The sequence below is a fragment of the Panthera tigris genome, chromosome D1 (assembly GCF_018350195.1).
Source record: "Panthera tigris isolate Pti1 chromosome D1, P.tigris_Pti1_mat1.1, whole genome shotgun sequence".
NCBI classification, from domain to species: Eukaryota; Metazoa; Chordata; class Mammalia; order Carnivora; family Felidae; genus Panthera; species Panthera tigris.
In genome coordinates this window covers 59694588-59714900 of record NC_056669.1, presented here as the reverse complement: position 1 = coordinate 59714900, position 20313 = coordinate 59694588, and the positions used below count along the sequence as shown (strand labels likewise).

The window sequence follows — 20313 nt, the reverse complement described above, 5'->3', positions numbered from 1 at the left end:
AAGACTATTTCACCAGCTCTTACAAACCTCAATTTGCCCAAACTCAGACCCTCAAGGTATCATGCAGACATAATGAGCACCCACATTTCTCCCTAGTGAGCTCCCACACACACACCAGGTAGCTTCCTGGGCCCACTCTAAGCCAAGTATCTCTCCATGTGGCCTAGTGATGCAACCAAACAACCCTTTCTCACTGCCCTTACAGACTAACCCCAAAGCTGCTGCTCTTGTGAGAGAATTTCCCTATTGGTTTCAGACCGGCAAGCTGGGAGCTACAGCAGGCTCCAGATTCTCCTGACCCCTCTGATGTCTGCCCCATTTAGTAGACTCACAGCTGCCCCCTGCAAAATTGCTGGACACCTGTCCCATTTAGACCCTGAGGATGAGTTCTTGCACAAATCCCTGTCCCGGGGCCCAAAGGTAGAGTCTGAGTCAATCCTTCAGGAATTCTGCCCACTCCTGGGCCCTCCATCTCAAGGGTACCACGTGCTCTTTGAGGGGCTTCTGAGTATCTGATGAGATAAAATCTCAAAGTGCTTTGGAAACAGTAAAGCACCCTGAAAACACCAAAAGAGTTTAAAGGAAAAACTCCAGGAAAGTGATTGGCTGCTGGACCAGCAAGAGGAACACCCTGGAAGGATTCCAGGGAAATGGGGAAGCAATGGGACTAGGCTTGCCTGGCAGACAACCCACATGCAGCCTGCTCTGCCAGAGAGGGCTCCTTGCCAGGCATGGGCCACAGGGAGGAGATTAGCTGTGGCAGGAACTGGCCAAGGGAAGCAGAGACCCAGACTGCCAACTGCCCACAGAGGGCAAAGGCAGAATGGCTCCCAGCCTTTGGCAGGCACTGGCTCCCAGCAGGATTCCACTCCCAGGAATGCAGCAAGGGGCTTGTGCCAGGAACGAGGGTAGGTGACAGGATCTGCTGTGCCAAATTGATGACCCTGCCCAGGGGAGGAGGTACCAGAGTCTCTGGGAGCCCCTGTGGGCTCCACCACAGCTAAAGAGAACCACAAGCCAGCCAGGTGCTGCCACTCTATGCCCACAGAGGAGAGAACAGATGCCCAGAACAGAATTCCTCACCCTGCTGTCTCTACGCTATCCAGGAGTGACTGTCAAAATATTTAACAACTGAAAACAGTTCACACTGGAGGCGGGAGTTCCCACAAGCTGCCACATGGAGGTGACTGGCACCATCCAGAAGCCACAGCCGGAGGGCCTCACGAGTGCATCTGGGAATTCCAGAACTGTCCCCGGGGAACTTGTCTACCCGCCAGGGTCCAGGCCCTGGTCGGGAGGACACATAGAGACAGGGGTCAGAGCCCAGGCACTACAGCAGGTGTATGGGCACCAGCTCTCCAACCCTGATAGTGTCCATCCAGGGTGTCTGGAGACCAAGGAGACTGGGGTAATCAGGGGGCTTGGGGCCTTAGCTCTTTCTAAATGGTACCTAGTGTTTCAATACTTTAGTAACTGCTACTGCCCTACATGGCTCACAAGCTGAGTATCAGTCCTGCCCTTCCCAGTCTCAAGCTCTTCCTGACACCCCACTGCCCACCTCCCGCATGGGGAGTCCCAAGGCAGAGGACTGGAATATGGATGGACCATCCACCCACTCCTGTGACCCGCTTCCCAGACTGGCCTGTGACAAAATGGCCCTCCTCCTTGTACTTCCTGCTTCATACTCACGGCCATGATTCCACGTGAGCCTCACAACAAGAGCCAAGTTTGATGCCAGACAAGTATTAGGAAGTAGGAAAACTAACACCTGGCACAGGTGGGCATGCTGTAGCCAACCACCCATGGCCCAGCTCTCACCTCTGTAAAGCCTTAAGAGAACCTAAAGGTCATCTTCCAGCCCCAGAATCATGATCTCTCTGTCCCAACCCCAGGTCCATCTCAGCCTGTCTTACCCAAGGCCTCCCTCCTACAGGCCCTGCTATAAAGAATCTTATATACAATCTACCAAGACCTCTTCCCTTTTCCTACCTCGGCCTGGATGTGGAAGGAGGAGACTCAAGTGCTGAAAGATCCCCTAAGGATTATTCTGCCCAAGATTCTGATAAGGACAAAGAAATGACTTTTCCAAGGCTCTGGTGGGTCAGAGATTGAGCAGAGAGATGGAACCATTACCCAATTCCCATCTGGTGATTTCTTCCCTGTTGCCCTCCAGACCCAGGAGGGACCCTCTTTCTTCTCAGCTCTTGTCAGCCTGTGGGTCTTTACTAAGCATTAGGCCAGGTAAGGCCTTGGGATATAATATAGACTACAGAGAAGATCACTTTGGGCAGACCCAAAGGCACAGCAGCCTACTGAGAGAGTTTGTTTGCTTGCTGTTATTTCATGCAAGGGGATGGGAGGGAGTTGTCCGAAGGGCAGTGCCACCAAGGTGAGTGTCCCCTAGCCTCCAGACAGCAGCCTGGCTTTCATGCCATTTCTCTATCTTCAGGAACACAGTAGCCATGATTGCCACCCAATATGGCCAAGTCAACCTCATCTAAATGGAGTCAAAAGTTACAATGACAGTTGTAACCTTAGAAGGCAGGCCAGGTGCAGAGGGGAGCACAGGACACACAGAACTGCCTTCCCATCCATCTATATGGATTTCTGTGGGGAGCCACAAAAGTGAGGCCATCCCCCTCCATGCACAATGACGAGTCCGGTCCTAGGGGAGGCCTTCCTAAGAAGTATCCCCTCACAGTTGCCACTCTCCTCACAAACTCAGGAGGGATCCTCACCAGCCAGCTCTGATCCAACCTGGTAATGTGTTAGAAAGGAATTAAGTCTCTTTGTCATCCAAGTAACAAGTTAAGGTTGGCCTGCACATTTGAAAGGGAAATAGAAAATACTATAAAATACGGGATTTTGAGGAGCCAGAAGAGGTCACTTTTTAGCCAAAATTTCACTCTTAGCCAAGACTTCTTGGCCTTTTCTATGTAGCAGCCAAACCTTCCCCATCCCACTGTAGTCAGACATGACCCTGGAAACAGTGGGGGTGTAGTGCAGCCCTATTACTACTGTCAGGAGCCATCCTCACACAGCCAGCCTCACTGGCCAATGCCATCTAACAGTGCAGGCTGTGGGCACCACAGTCCAGAGGCTACACAGTAGAAAGAGGTGGGGACTTAGGTAAAAGCAAAGACCAGCTATTTGCAGAAGAGGTAGCATTACAGCTTTGTGGACCAGGGGGATAATGATACAACACAGAGGGAAGACAGCCAGTGCCCGGTCCACATTCTGTGGACTAACAGAGCATCACAGGCATATAGCCCTGGTCTATTAAGTCACGAGTACATGCTCCTGCGAGGGTTGGCTGGCCCTGAGGCAGAGAGGCTCCGTTTCTCAAAACAGGCTACTAGGAGAGTTGGTGAACATCCTGAGACCCCAAGCTACTTTCACTGATACGGCTAACAAGAAAAAGCACACGCTTCAAGTTGCGACTGAGACATCCCAGGTTAATTGTGTTCTTTTTCCTCTGGTAAGGGAAGGAGAAAGATGAAGTGGGTTTAAGACCAGAACAGAAAATTGTCATGGAGTAAAAAAGGCTGCTGCCAGGCAATAAAGTGAAAACTAAAAGGAGGCATCCAAAAATCTCAGAGCGAAGACCGTGTCTCACAGCTCTACCAGCCTTGGACCATGACTTCAACCCTTCGACGTTCTTCTTAAAATAGCTGTGTGAGCAAGAGTCGGGATCGGTGCTTCCTCTCGCAGAACCACCCTGTGCCCCAGGTCCTCTAAGCCCCCACCCACTAAGCAGGCAGGTAAACCTGCGACTCCTCGGCCAGGTGCCCAGCTCATTCCGTGGACTCGGGCGCCCCCGCGCGGCCGCGGCTCGCGGCGCTGCCTCTGGCGCACTCTGTCGCCGCGGCCGCTCCCGCGAGGCCGGCGCGCTCGCGCAGCCTCAGCCTCCCCCAGGCCTCGTCATCGCGCGGCGGATCCGGTGTTTGCGCGGTCGTGCGCCGCTAACAAGCCCCGCGGGAGTGCGGCGGCGGAGAGGCCCGCTCGTGGCAACCGGGCTAGCTCGGCCGTGCGGCCGGCCCCGCCGCCCGCTGCCAGCGCAGGGGCGACCCTCGCCGCTTCCCGCCTCTCGTGTCCCCGGGGGCCCCGCGTGCTTCCAGCCGCCCCCCTCCCCGCGCCGCCCACGGCCTGGCTGCCCCGAGGCTCCAGCCCACCCCTGGCTCCAGCCCACCCCTGGCTCCCCACCTGTGGCGCACCCTCCCGCCCCACCCCGCCGGAATCCTTGGTGACCCGAGGGCTCACCACCCAGACTGCACTATGAGGGCTCTACCGATCCTCCTAAAATCCAGAAGGCCGGGTGGGGTGTTGGGAGCTACCTGCCAACCTCTCTGAGTTCGGCTTGTCTGCTTGGGGATATAATGGGATCCACTCCGTCAATGTTCATGTGGATAATAATACACATTTGTTCCCTGTTTACCACTTGCCAGGAATTATGCTGGGTCCACAGTCACACCGTTTACCTCATTTAGGCCTCAAAACACTGATGGGACCTGTCATATGCGCATGTTATTCCCATTTTATAGATAGGAAAACTGAGGTCACACAACTTCACCGGAAGGCACACAGCCAGTGAGTGGCGCAAAGCCAATGAATGTTCTTTAGTGTTTTCGTGTTTTCTAGGCCTCACAACCCACACAGATGCTATTCAGAACCTGGGATTCCATGGAGAAACTGGATAATAACTAGGAGAAGCTCTGCATTTGTGGAGGCTGACAACCCATTTTTAGGGAGTTGGAGTCTCTCAGGAGAAAACTGTTTACCTTGGTTTCAGTGTTTTCCAAACTTACTTGAATGAGAATCTCTTTTTTAAAGAACAGTCTTGGGGCACCTGGGTCTGACTCTTGATTTCAGGTCAGGTTATGATCTCAGGGTTCATGAGATCCAGCCCAGCATCCGGTCCTAAGATGACAGCACAGAGCCTTCTTAGGATTTAGGATTTTCTCCCTTTCTCCCTCTGTCTCTCTCTGTCTCTGTCTCTCTGTCTCTCTGTCTCTCTCTGTCTCTCCCTTCCCCACTTGCACGCACATTCTAAATAAGTAAACATTTAAAAAATAATACAAATAATAAACACTCTTATGAGCCTCCTGTGGAAGTGTGTTCTGTGAAATACACTTTGGGACACACTGGCCTTCATAGTCTCAAATGAAAGAATAGCTGTGTAAGCCACTGTACCTGAAAAGTGCTATGGAGCCACGAGGAAATGTTTTATTCTTATTACTATTGTGGTCATTGTCACCTTCATTATCTTTCAGGGAATCCTGTCTGTGGCCTTGCTGAGCACTTCCTAAGTGCCCAGCACCGTTCTAACTGCTTTGCGTGTATTAACTAAATTATACCTTACAACTTCGCAGGTGTTACCCCCACCTGGAAAAAAACATATAGGATCATGATCATTAAATGAATAATAGATGCAAAATTCTTAGAAGAAAGCATTACTACAAGCATTTGCTATTATCATTATTCCCACTTTACAGAGAAAACTGAGGCACAGAAGGATTAGGTAACCACACTGCTGGTCAGTGAATCGGAATCCAGGCAGCCTGGGGACAGGGCCTATGCTAGGAAATATTGTACATTCTGCCTCTGCCAGAGGTGGAGGGGAAACCCCAGATCTGGGCCTGTCAGCAAAGCCAGGATTCCCTGTGAGAATATCTCCTCTCTATGAAGGGCCACCACCCCCCAATCCTGCCCATCCCGCCTGCCAGTCATAACCACCACCACAAGTGGGAGAGGAAAGGGGACAGGATCTGGGGTTATACAATCCTGGGTTGGATCTCAGCTCTGCCATTTCCTGGTTGGATGATCTTATACAAGTAACTTAACCATCAGTTTCCTCATCAGTAAAAGGACAGCATCATCTACCTCACAGGTGTGTGTGAGGAAGGACTGAGATGACAGAAATAAAGCAATTAACACAGGACCTGACCCATCTGAAGCCCTCAGTAAATGTTGGCCCAGCACCCGCCCAGCACTCCCACCTCTTCTGGGTCCCTGGCTTGTCCCCACTTCTGCCTGTCACAGTCCCTGGTCTTGAAATTATGGTTCTATGTATCTGTCTTCCCTACAAGATTGAGCCCTAATGGTTGGTCTTATTCACTGCTGCACCCCCAGGGCCCAGCACATCAAGCTCAGCACACACCAGAAACCCAGTCAGTGTTTGCTGAGTGAACAGGTGCATTATGACAAGAAAGCTATTAGTAATTATTGAGAACCCATTGTGCACTAGGCAGAGTTCCAAATATTTAACATGGATTCTAACTCAACCTAATATACAACAACCATGTTAGGCAAGTACTACTGTTTTCTCATTTGAGAAAATTGAGGCACAGAAATGTGCCTGGTAAATAGTGGAGACAGGATTTGAACCCAGGCAGTCTGGCTTTTGATCCTGCAAGCTTAGCCACAATAACCAAGTGAACAGATGGATGCCTACCTGCCTTCACAGGGCTGCTGAGAAGGCCAGAATATACTAAAAGCCCTATCTATGCACAAAAGTTTGTTACCAAACCCCAGAAAAGGAAGGCCTGTTTCGCCCAGGCCTCAGTTTCCCTATCTATGAAGTAAGGGTTGGACTTAATAATGTCAGGAGTCTTACACTCATGGTGGAAGGGAGGAGAAAGGAAAAGGGAGCTTGAGCCAAGAGAAACATAAGAACAGCACAGTAACTAGATGGGCCCAGCCTGGAGCAGAGGCCAGGCCAGGGGCCAACAAAGCAGGGAGGGGCCCCATCACTGCCTCTGTGAACAACCAGGTCAGAGTGGGCTGTAATTCACCTAGGAGTGGGGGTCAGGGTCAAGATCCCAGCCAGAATCATGTGATACAATAATTAAGGGCAATAATGATCATTCACAAGGAGCTAGCACTTTACAGTTTCTGTTACCTCACCTGACTCTCACATCACCCCATGACTATTACTCCTAAGAACTAAGGCCTAGAGAAGTCTGGGACTTGCCCAGGGTCACACAGCGGGTCAACATCTAGACCCCACATGACAGAGCTATTGATTGACCAATTAATTCAAAACTGCAGCAAGCCATGCTCTAGAAATTGCTCTGGCCCTTTAAGGAGGGAGTGAGCAGGACCCAGGTGGCATGCCTAGGCCACAGTCAAGTGAGAGAGTAGCCATTTCCACTCATTAAAAGTTTAGCCAGGCGAGCAAAGTGGGCACTTGGGGACGGTGGATCTCCTTGGGGCTCTGGCCATATCTGGACCCAGCGTCAGGCCCAGGCTGCTGTAATTGGGCCCCAGGTGTCCTGCTGAGCCTGCGTCCCGCCAGAGAGCCTCTGAGGCCACTAAGGCCCAGCTCATTATGGCCTAATTGGTGGCAAATCATTCAGCCAGCCCCAGGGACAGAGAGTGATGAGCTCACAGTGAGAAAAGTTTGAGCAGCCACAACTTTCTCCACAGTGGCCCAAACTTTCCCAGTCCTGGGGGACGCCAAGGTCCCTGCTGGTGCCCAGGCTTCTCCAGGGTGCCCAGGCCCAGCTGCACCACTGATACACTGCTGTCACCACTGGGACTGGCCGTCTGAGGTTCCTCCCAGAGCCTCCAGGGTGCAAGGGGGGCTCTAGCTCTACCCTCCACTTTTCCACCCCATCCCGGGACACCTAGGGGGGCAGCAGCCCCCTCCACATCCGGGAACAGGGCCTGGGCACTCCCGGGCCAACCACTACCTCCCTCAAGGGGAGAAGATGTCTGATTGTCAACATGACGTTGGGCCGGGGTCAGTTCACAGAGGCCGCTCCCTGCCTTAGCCCATTTCCTCTCACACCAGCCACAGGAGGGAGGGACCGGGGAGGGTGATGTAAAGATGACGATGGCCATAAACAAAAGGTTGTTACTTCAGAGCTAAATGTCTTCTATGCATCAGCCTGTTTACTCTTCAGAGAAGCCCCGTGAGGTGCCAGTCCTATCCCTATTTCACAGATAAGGAAACTGAGGCACAGAGATTTTGAGTTCACCCACCTCCTGCAGGCTTTCCCTGTAGAGAATACTCGATTTGTCATTAAGATAGAAGAAAAAAACAAAACACTCGCTTTGAAGCAAAATTAATCTAGGTTCAAATCTCTGCCACTCAACTAGCTGTGTAAACTGCTCCAATTCATTTAACATCTCTGAGTTTTTGCTTCTTCATCCGTAAAATGGAGATGTTATCATATCTATTTCATGAGAGTGGGAAGCTAAAGACCATGTTTATAAAAGGCCTATCAGGGGTGCCTGGGTGGCTCAGTCAGTTAAGCGTCCAACTCTTGATTTCAGCTCAGGTCATGATCTTGTGTTTTGTGAGATCGAGCCTGGCATCAGGCTCTGCAATGTCAGCGCAGAGCCTGCTTGGGATTCATTCTCTCTCCCTCTCTCTCTGTCCCTATGCTACTCACATGCACTCTCTCTCTCTCTCTCAGAATAAATAAACTTAAAAATAATAAAATCAAATGCCGAACGTAGCCCTGACAGAGTAAATGTTCATTCGATGACTGGTGATACTATTTTGTAGCATGGTGGAATAAAAAAAGCACAGGGGTTAGAGCCAGCAATTCAAAAAATATGATTGTTCCAGGCTCTGTACCAGCCCTGGAGCTTCCGGTGTCAGTTAGATGCTCTCCCTGCCCTCCCCACACAGGATGAGACAGGAAATAAGTGCAGTGGCAGGACAGGTCAGCGGTCAGTCTGAGAGGTCACTTAATGTCTCCAAGCTTAGCTTTATCATTTGGTAAGTGGTGGGCAGTGCCTGCCCCACAATAACTTGGGTTATTGTGAGGCCTGAGGGCCTCAATGTAATTAAGCATGGCCTACAAATTCTAGAACAGTATAGAAATAGCCCCGCTGTCTGAGGTTCGGGACCTGGAGTCATTGCCCAAAGTCACCCAGCTGGTGGAGGCGAAACCTAGAAAGAATCCCAGGGCTTTTCCTCCCAGGGAACACTCAGCACCCTGCAGGAACGGCAGCCTTCCTCAGCCTTTGGTTCCCATCACACCCTGCACACACCAGGGTAGATACCCTGGCCAATGGGTGGGATGTGTGAGGCAGACCCTGCCTCTTTCCAGGGTGCTCACAACCGTGGGTCAGTAAGACAAGCAAGAGGTACTCAAAATACATGAGAAGGGGAGGCATCCTGAGAGGATAGGGTGACAGACACCTTTTCCTGCCTCTCCTTGATCAGGTGTAAACTGTGAGCCCCAAGACCCTCTCTCTTCTGCTTCCTTTGCCTCCAGAGAAACCCACGGCCCATGCAGAAATGGAGAGCTTGCTGTGGACATGTCCTACAGCCCCAAGACAGAATTCTTAGGTGCTCTCTGCCCCTCAGGAAAGGTCTGAGCTCAGCAGTCCCAGCTCAGTGTGATGGACGATCACGATGGAGACAGCACCAGGGCCAGATAGCTCTGACCACCATTCCCTGGCAGGCTTTGACCCCTGGTGGCAGCAGAAGGGAGCTTGGCCTGGGTCCTTCTTCAAGCCCCTGAATCATTGGTGGCCACTGACTTTCCCTGTCAGAAAGAACCAAACCTGCAGAAGGAGGCAGAGACTCTGGGGGAGGGAGGAGACTGAGGATTTGGATGGGGAAGTTCTGAAGAAACGACCCACGTTGGCCCAAGCTCCCCTGGGGAAGATCTGGAGAGAGCTCAGAGGACACACACACACACACACACACACACACACACACACACTAAATGTGGGAACCATCAGCAGTGGGATTTAGAGTCAGACAGCCCAAGTTCAAGTCCCATCTCTGCCGCTTACTGGCTGTATGGCCTTGGACAAGTGTGTGGCCTTTACCTGTTTTCTCCTCCATAAAATGGGGATAATACTAGGGCCAACCACACAGAGTTGTCATAAGGATTAGAGACATCATCTTAGCTAATTTATATAGAGTTCGTATTGTGTGTTAGTAACTGTGCTAAATAAGGTACAGACATAAACTCATTTGATGCTTGTAACAGCCTTGTGAAGTTTTGCTTGTTCACAACTATACTACACATAGCCTACTCGGTGCTCCATAAATATGTGTCGAATGAATGAACGAATGGAAATAAGGTTGGTGTTATTGTTAGTCAGAAAAGCACACTGAGGCTCAAAGACAGAAAGCAACTTGCCAGGACCACACAGAACCAGGTCTCCTGCCCCGGGGCCTGACACCAGCATGTTCTGATTGACTCAAACTCACAGTCTAGGGGGTAGGGTGGGAGGCTGGGAGAGTGGTAGGCCACACCAGGAATGTCCAAAGATGAGGCATCTCTATCTCCACCAGGCCTAGAGGGCACCAGCCCCAGGGCACAATCCCTGGCAGCCTCTGCCAGACATGGGGCTTGGGTGCCACTCTGTGGCTCCTCTTGGAAGTGCAGGCTGCACTTGGCCTGGACTGGAGGCCTCTGCATGAGGAAAGTCAGCCCTGCACCAGGGAGCCACCAGTCCACAGCCCAGACATGGATAGAGAGGGTCAGGCTTCTCTAAAAGCTTTGCTCAGAGACTGAAGGGCCCCCAGAGCCAAATAACTTGTTTATGGGCAGTGAAGGCAGAGATGGTGGCAGGGGGTGTTCATGAGTCCAACAGGGAACTTCGGCCTCCTGGCTTTCTGAAATGCCAACCCCAGAAGGCCCTTCTCACACAACACAAACACACACAAGAGCCATATCAGGCCACTTGCCAGATTTCCCACTGCCCACAGCCTGAGGTCTTTGGTCCACAATCTGCTTTTCTAGGACTAGGGTGTTCAACCCAAAAGACCCTCATAGTAGAGAGTTCTCCTTCCTTCCTAATGTACATGATACCCAGAAGGACAGCCCCTGGCCAGGGGGGAACCCGTGAGGGGGCTTCCTTTCCCAGTGGGGCAGCTCCAAAATTTCCCGTGCAGGGAGGAAAGAGATCCATCCTAACAGTCTTATGCGACCCTGCCTGTCTAGGCTAGAGGGAGGATCCTGAGGAAGGTCTTTCAGCAGGGGGTGTGGGCAGAACTAGGTTGTCCCCTGGCCTCATGGGGCCCCTCATCAGGGCCAGGGCCTACTGGCCTGCTCTTTATGAAAGGCATCCTCAGCCCCCTCCCGAGAGCAGGAGATAAGGTTGGAGAGGCCAGGGGGTCTGCTGAAGGGACAGAGACCCATTTTCAGGACTGGACACAGCAAGACTGGTGGGATGTCAGGCTGAGGGAGGAGAGAGTACAAAGCAGGAAGGCCTGCCTAGTCCTTGTCCCATGCCTGCCTCCCATGGAGAGAAGAATCACCCAACATTCCCAGTACCGAGAGGCCCTCTGAAACCCCAGCAGCAGGATGGGCCCGGGAGACACTAGGAGGCAGGGGCAGCTCCAGGGCCTGTTCTGGTGCACAGTGGCTGCAAGACTGCTGGCTGCCAGCCTCAGTTCCCTCACCTGCAAAGTGGGCTGGTGCCTCCACCTCCCAAGTGTGATGTGGAAATCAAATCAACTGAGAAACATGAAAGAGGGTAGATCTTACGTTCAGTATTTTATCACTAATAATAAATAGGCAGGAGGAAACTTCTGGAAGTGATGGTATGTTTATGGCATAGATTGTGGCAGGGGTTTCATGGGTATTTATTATCTCCAAATTCATCAAGCTGTATACAATAAATATGTACAGCATTTTGTATGTCAAAGACCATAAAGTGGTATTTAAAAAAAAAAACAAAAAACAGAGGGGAGCCTGGGTGGTTCAGTTGGTTGAGGTCAGACTTCAGCTCAGGTCATGATCTCACAGTCTGTGAGTTCAAGTCCCATGTCAGGCTCTGTGCTTACAGCTCAGAGTCTGGAGCCTGCTTTGGATTCTGTGTGTGTGTGTGTGTGTGTGTGTGTGTGTGTGTGAGTGTGTCTGCCCCTCCCTTCCTTGTGTGCTCCCTCTCTCTTTCTCTCTCAAAAAAAAAAAAAAATTAAAAAGATGAGCTTCCTAAACTATAATCACATGAAGTTTATTAGAATCATCAGAAGTGGGATCTAGGAAGGGAAGGCTGTAAGAGACCACCCCGTCCTCCTTTTATGGAAGGGGAAACAGAGGCCCAAGGGTACCCTGCCAGAGTCTGAGTCAGATCTCAAGGCACTGGACTTGCTTCTCCACGCTGCCTCCCATCTGGTGCCAGTGGCCGGGGCGGTGGTGGGTAGAGAGGCACAGGTTAGAAGTTCAGAGCAGATGATGACCTCAGATGGATTTCAGGGACTTCAGTGAGATTCCTATGCCCAAAAAGCCTCCCCATCTACTCCATGTGGTAGATATCACCACCAATCCTCAGAGATCCAAGCCATCATCAGGCTTTTACTCACCAGTGTGTGCTTTGGATCTCATCAGAGAGCAGATTTTGAAATAGGGAATCCTTACCACCTTGACAGGAAGAAAAGTCTAGAGAGGAGAGTTTAGCACAGAGGAGGATCATGGGGCCATAAAAGGGTGAAGAGAGGGGAGACAATGGACAAATGGGCTGCCCTGGAGTCCTGCGGAGGAGTGGGAAGCTGTCAGGGAGGTCCCAGGGCAGTTGGGCTGTCCACAGTGCCTTCCACAGTGGAATGCTAACGGAGTCCTGAACCCAAAGATTCCTCACCCTGTAGCAACTCAGAGCAGCTGGGGCAAGATCAGTCAGCAGGGGCTTCCTGCAGCAGGTGGCACCTGAGGTCCGAGAGCAAGCACAGGCAGAGCCGGATGCAGAGGGCAGGAAGGACTGGTGGGCAGGGGGGTGGTGGGCAAAGTGCAAGCCCAGTGTGGCCTTGCTGGAGGGCAGCAGCCCCTCCAGGAGGAACAGAAGATGAGAGCTTCGAATGCCAGCCTTTCCTTTGTTGGCACTGGGGAGCCTCTGCAGGGTTTTACTAAGGGTGACGAGGTCAGGTCTGCTTTCCTGAGGATCCTTCTAGCAGCAGAGGTGGAGACAGACTAGCCCCCACTCAAGGCCTGGAGGTCAGCTGGGAACTGGCTTCAAGAGCCAGAGCAGAGAGGAGACAGGTGGTGGGGTGGGCTGGACTTGGGGGCAGACCAGACAGGGGATGTGAGGGAGAGAACAAGCAGGGTGACGTCCCAGAATTTGGCTGGGGCAGTGGCTGGACCCCCCGAGAAAGGGGATTGAGAGGCAAACCACAAGGGTGGGAAGGGGCGCAGTCAGCTGTGGGAAGGTTGCACGGAATGTGTGTGCACCCTCCTCATGTCTCAGCTCCCCTGTCACCCCTGATGTGGAGTCCTGGTGACAGTCCGGAGGGCCTCAGAGGCATCCCCAGTGCCCTGAGGACCATACTCCTGTCTGTGCTTTACAGCCACAACATCTCACCTTGTCACTAAAAGTTGGCCAGCAGGAACGTACACCAGTCTGACAGAGGCAGCCCATCTCTGCCCCAGAAAGCCCCAGAATGAGGGGAGGCATGGCTGGGAGCTCTTGGTATAATAAGGAAACTTGATTAATATCTCCTCAGCCTGTTTTGCTCACTTAGCTCCCCTCAACTGATCTCTTTGTTCTAAGACAAAGCTAGAAGTACATGTCCTCCAGGAAGCCTTCCTGGCTTAGCCCTGCCTCATACACAGGGTTGAGTTTCCACTCCTCTGAGCTGAACTCTTGGAGCCCAGACTAGATGGGCTTCCTGAGAGCAGCCCCTTGCCCCCCCCCATCATGGGTGTCACACATCCATACCCTCCCCTACCACACCCCTCTGCACCCACCACCTGCCTAGGCCAAAGCCACCCTCACTGTCCCTCTTTCATTCTTTTGAGCCACAGGTATGGAGGCTGTAGTGGGTTTAGTGGTGGCCCCCAAAAAGATATGTCTAAGGCCCTCAAAGTTATGAATGTGACTTTATTTGGAAAAAGGGTCTTTGCAAATGTAAGTAAATAAAGGATCTTCACATGAGATCATCCCGGATTACCCAGGTTGGCTCTAAAGCCAACGACAAATGTCCTTATAAGAGACAGAAGAGAAGGCCTTGTGAAGAAGGCAGAGATTGGAGTTTTGCAGCATAAGCCCCCAGAAGCTGGAAGAGGTGAGGGAGGGTTCTCCCCCAGAGGCTTCAGAGAGAGCCCAGCCCTGCCCATACCTTGATCTCAGACTTCTCGCCTGAAGAACTATGGGAGAATAAATTTCTATTGTTGTAAGTCACCCAGTTTGTGGCCGTTGGTATGGCAGCCCCAGGAAACTAATACAGACTTAAAGCAGCCAGCAAGCAGTTCTCAGAGCTCTAAGCCCGCACAGTGTGAGCTGACCCAGTTCTGTGTCCAGCAAGAGCCGCCATTGCCCCAGGGCTTCTGCCTCCTGGCCCAGGTCCCACCCCAAGGGAGGGTCATGGATGAACTGGACAGAGCCTGGTGAAAAGGGCACTCACTGGGGACCATGTTGCCAGGACTACCCTGTGTGGGGGGCAGGGAGTAGTGGACAGAAGAGCCTCAATAAGCAGGGGAGTGCACATGAGAAAGCCCCTCCTCCAGGCAAACCTCACACTTGGTCCGGAGGCACAAGCAGCGTTTGAGATCCTCCAGCCCCGACAGCCTGCCGGCCACCTCTGACCACCCTGCTGCCACCTCAACACAGCAGGGCTGGAGCAGGTCCAAGCCAGATGCCTTTGGGTGGAGAGGGGACACTCCGGGGCTCCAAACCACAATGATCTTCACTGATTCCCACCTTTACCCACCCCACCCCCCCACCCCCCCACCCCACCCCACACCCCCCCCCCTCCCCCCGAGGCTTTGGGTTCAACCACACCCACCATCGCCATTCCTGCCCTCCTGTTACACCTCAGCTTAGCCATCTGAGGCCCTCCTTCTCTCTGCCTCTGGCTGTTTCTGGACCTTCCAGGCTGACGCATATGTCCCCTCCTCCACGAAGCCTTACCTGACCCCCATCTGTTCTTCCACCATGTCCAGAGCAGTGATGAGACAGGGCAAAGTGGAGAGAATCAGTTTGGGTCAGATGACCTATCCTAAGTAGATAATTAAGATAATTAATTAAGTAGATTAAGATTAAGTAAATTAAGATAATTAAGATAATTAATTAAGTAGATAAGCCTAAGTAGATTAATTACCACGGAAGAAATCAGAAAGGGCTACCAAATAGTTATCGGCCGAAAAAGATTTGCCCCCACATTGTTTTATTGGTGATTTTCCTTCCAAACTCTTAAGAGATGAATAATTCCTGTGCTATAAAAACTATTCTAGAAAATAGAACTTAAAAAGGAAAGTGAGTCAATTCATTATGAAGCTGGCATAGCTGTGATACTAAAACCTCATAAAAATTGTTCTGGGGGCGCCTGGGTGGCGCAGTCGGTTAAGCGTCCGACTTCAGCCAGGTCACGATCTCGCGGTCTGTGAGTTCGAGCCCCGCGTCAGGCTCTGGGCTGATGGCTCGGAGCCTGGAGCCTGTTTCCGATTCTGTGTCTCTCTCTCTGCCCCTCCCCCGTTCATGCTCTGTCTCTCTCTGTCCCAAAAATAAATAAAAAACGTTGAAAAAAAAATTTTTTTTTTAAATTGTTCTGAAAAAGAAACTTGTAGACCTATTCTAAATAAAATACTAGCAGAATGTCAGAATTTAAAAATATAAACACTGTGTGAGATATCTACTTGTCAACAAGTCAAATTTTAAAAACATTGGCTCATTATAGTTGCTTCCAGAAAGAAGCATTTGAAAACGTTAAACACAACATCCCATTTTGTTCATTATCAAAAACTAGAAACAGAACAGTATCTTATTAACATAAAAAATAGTATTTTTCTCAAAATACTTTCTCAAAGTACAAGCAACTTTGTACTTAACATTAGAAACAGGGGTTCTAATAAAATTGGGGAAAAATAAATATACCTTTTCTTATCGTTATTCTTTAATATTGTTCTGGTAGTTCTTTTTTATGAAATACAATATAAAACAGAAACAAAAGTCGGTTAAGCGTCCGACTTCAGCCAGGTCACGATCTCGCGGTCCGTGAGTTCGAGCCCCGCGTCGGGCTCTGGGCTGATGGCTCGGAGCCTGGAGCCTGTTTCCGATTCTGTGTCTCCCTCTCTCTCTGCCCCTCCCCCATTCATGCTCTGTCTCTCTCTGTCCCAAAAATAAATAAAAAACGTTGAAAAAAAAATTTTTTTAAAAAAGATGAAAAAGGATAATTCTCCTTTGAATATTCAATAAAATCAACTGAAAATAGTTTTCAGTTAATAAGGGAATTTTTAAAAGAACAATATGTAATATATATATAATATAGAAGATAAATGTACAAATGTACAAAATCAAGAAATTTCTATATAAAATTATTGCCAATTCAAAAAAATGATAGAAAATATTGTATTCTCAATGGTAGCAAATAGCAAAACACTTACAATACACTTAAGAGCAATGAGGGGGACCTATTCATTATTCAAAAAATACTGAGTATCTTTTATGTGTCAAATTCTATATTCAGTGTGTGGAACATAACTGTGAGTGAAGTAGATAGAGTGCCCGCTGCCGTGGACCTGTACAAATAAAACTAAGAAACTGTTGAGAGATGTAAATCAAGACTTTTTCAGAATGCCGTACTTTGATAGTAGATGGAAAGACTGAATGTTATCAATGTCATCCACAGATTAATTTACAGGATTAATGAAATCCCAATTTTTAAAAATCACAATGAGATTGTTTCTGAAAATTGGCTAAATGTTTCTAAAGTTTGGAAGAATAAAACTTGAGAATAACAAAAATTAATTTTAATCAAAGTACTTATAAAGGTAAGTTTCACTAAAAAGAAAAATAAGTGATGAAACTATAATGGCTAAAATAGTAGAGTACTCTCTTACAAGTCAATAGCATAAGACAATTCAATTAAAAACAGGCAGAGGAGGGGCACCTGGGTGGCTCAGTCAGTTGAAGGTCCGACTTTGGCTGAGGTCATGATCTCACAGTCTGTGAGTTCGAGCCCCAAGTCGGGCTCTGTGCTGACAGCTCAGAGTCTGGATCCTGCTTCAGATTCTATGTCTCACTCTTTGAACATCCCCCACTTGTGCTCTGTCTCCCTCTCTCTCTCTCAAAAATAAATAAATGTTCAAAAAAATATTTTAATAAAAACAGGGAGGGGATTTGAATAGAGATTTCTCCAAATAAAAGCACATGAAAACATGTTCAACATCATTAGCCCTCAGAGAAACACAAATCAGAACACCATGGATGGCTAGAATTTTTAAAAAGATCATAATAACTGTTGACAATGACATGAAGAAATTATAACCCTCATACACTGCTGGTGGGAAAGTAAAATGGTGCAGCTGCTTTGGAAAACAATATGGTACTTCCTCAAAAGATTAAACAGAGAGTATATAGATACCCAGTAATTCTACTCCTAGAAATGAAAACATGTGTACATATAAACTTGTACATTAGTGTTCACAGCAACATTGTTGAAAATAGCCAAAAATGGAAACATCCCAAATATCCAATAACTGATGAGTGGATCAATACAATGAGGTTTATCCACATGATGGAGTACTATTCAGCCACTAAAAGGAAATGGCATACTCATGGCTATAGCATATTGAAACTCGAAAACAGTATGCTAAGTGAAAGAAGCCAGCCATGAAAGACCACATGCTGTATGATTCCATTTATATGAAACATTCAGAATAGTCCAATCCAATGACATAGAAAGTGGTTGCCTCGGGCTGAGGGGATTGGGAGAAACGGGGAGTGACTATCAGTTGGTAAAGGGTGTCTATTTGATGTGATGAAAATGTTGATTGTGGTGATGGTTGTGCAGCTCTTTGAATTTACTAAAAAAAAAAACAAAAAAAACACATTGAATTGTACATTTAAATGGGTAAACTGTATGGTCTGCAAATTATACCTCAATAAAGCTTTTATTTTTTTAAAAATGTATGGTATTGGCACAAGAACAATCAGAGCATCACTACCTGTAAAACAACCCCATGACATACAAGAACTTAATCTAGGATAAAGATAGTAACACAAAGCAATGGAGAAGCTGAAACAAGAACAATGTATTTAGTTCCTTGGGGAGGAATATACCAACTTAGATTGTCACTTTGTGACAAAAACAAATTTCTTGTGGATCAAAATTTAATATGAAAAAATCATGCCATATTTTAAAGGGGAACAAAATCTTTGAATAAGAAAAGACTTTCCAAGCTTAAGACCAACTCATAAGAAGAAATGCCCATAGATTTCATTTTATAAATTTAAAGTTTTTAGTCTTAATATCAGAAACAAAATAAAAATACGAGATTTGAAAATTTTGTGTCAGTGGATGAAAGAGGAATAATTAATTTTAATAATTAAATTGCTAAGGGAAATACTTAACACCTTATACACATGGGCAAAGCATAATGAACAGATATTTCAGAAACAAGAACCTGCAAATTACGAGATAGTATTTTTCAATCATCAAATTACTAAAATAAAAATTATTAAATCATATTAATTTAATACTAGCACCAGTGACTCAGACATGAGACTGATACAGCTTTCTCAGAAATCTACTTGGCATGCTCAAAAATGTTCAGATTGTTTGACCCAATAATCCTACATCCGAAATCTACCCTGAGAAATATATTTGAAATGCAAAAACTTATTGAAAGGTTCATATGTCATTAAATTATGACCCTTAGCTTCTCATTTTTTTCTCCAGGAATATTGACTCATGAAGACCAAAGCCTGGTGAAGGTGGGGCGGGCCCTAGTAGGGGTCAAGGTACGGAAACCAGACCATCCTGCTCCCAGACCATTCTGCTTCCCAAGGAAGATGTTGGCATGGAGCGACAGCAGCTCCAACGGGTCCTACACCAGCTTCCTCTGGGTGGGCTTCCCTGGGCTGCAGGAGCACTCGAGCCCTTCTGGTGCTGCCCCTCCTCAGCCTCTACCTGGTGATCATCTCTGCCAATGCCCTGGTCACCCACATGGTGGTGGCCCAGCAGAGCCTGCACCAGCCCATGTACCTGCTCATTTCCCTTCTGGCTGTCAGCATCTGTGTTGCCGCCACTGTGATGCCCACCATGCTGTTCAGCTTCTCTACCCACTTCAACCGCATCTCCCTGCCTTGCTGTCTACTCCAGATGTTCTGCATCTACTTCCTCATTGTCTTTGACTGCAACATCCTCCTGGTCATGGCCCTGGACTGCTACATTGCCATCTGCTACCCTCTGTGCTACCTTGAGATAGTGATGGGTCAGTTGCTGGCTGGCCTGGTGGGGGCGGCAGCTGCCAGGAACACTTGCATTGTTGCCCCCCCTCGTGGGGCTTGCCTCCCAGGTTCACTTCTGCTGCTCAGACCTGATCCACCACTTTGCCTGTGAGCATATGGCCCTCATGAAGCTCTCCAGTGGGGACATCTCCCCGAACAAGTCTGTGGGTCTCACTGTCCACATCTTCAACAGAGTCCCGGACATGCTGCTACTTGGAGCCTCCTACTCTCACATTATCCATGCTGCCTTCTGGATTTCATCAGGCAGAGCAAATTCCAAGGCCCTGAACACCTGTGGCTCCCACCTGCTGGTCATCTTCACCGTCTACTCTTCCACCATGTCCTCATCCATCATCTACCGTGTGGCTCCCACCGCCTCCCCGGCCATGCACAACTCACTCAGCGCCCTCTACATGCTGCTCCCATGTCTGGTTAACCCTGTCATCTACGGGGCCGGGACCAAGGAAATCAGGCAGCACCTGGCAACACTGTTCCAACTCTGTTCCAAAAGGCAGAGCTACTAGCCCCCCTGAGAAGCCCCAGCCTCTGCCCTCACACAGGGAGCTTCCCACCTGACTCTTTGGGACTTATAGGTCCTACAAGTACTCTCACTATCAAGTGGGTGTATGTGCAAATGAGTCATCCCTGCTGTATTTTGGCTTTGACTATCTGCATTCATCTTTGAAAGTATTTTATCCATTTTCTGAAAATAGCTACTCATCCAGAATTATACAGTAACCAACTCCAAAGGAAGCTTCTGTCTCTAGCTTCTAAATTTTCTCCCCTTCTTTCTGCATGTGATATTCATGCATTCTCACATTCATTCATCAAACATCTATTTTACATACATCATGCTAGCCCCATGATTGCAAAGAAAAAGAAACTGGTCTCTTCCCTGAAGGAGGCTCTAGTCTATAAAACTTCCAAACTATAAAGACAGGTAATGTTCAATAATACCTTCATGCACAAAACTCTGTGGGAACATAGAGGAAGACAATTACTAAGACAGAACACTTCACAGAGAAGGTCAATTTGAGTTATGTTTGAAACACAAGATAAGGTGTTTACTGAAGAGGAAGGAGATAGAAGAAAAAGAATTCCAGGCCATAACAGCATGGTAGGCAAAGGCACAGAGGCACGGGTACATGGCTGAGTGGGAAACTCCCAGCCAGGCCC

The 20313-nt window shown here is 48.9% G+C and overlaps 1 pseudogene; it reads left to right on the top strand.

Moving 5' to 3' along the window:
- Positions 1-18699: 18699 nt before the first annotated feature.
- On the top strand, positions 18700-19713 carry LOC102949334 (annotated as a pseudogene).
- Positions 19714-20313: the final 600 nt, after the last annotated feature.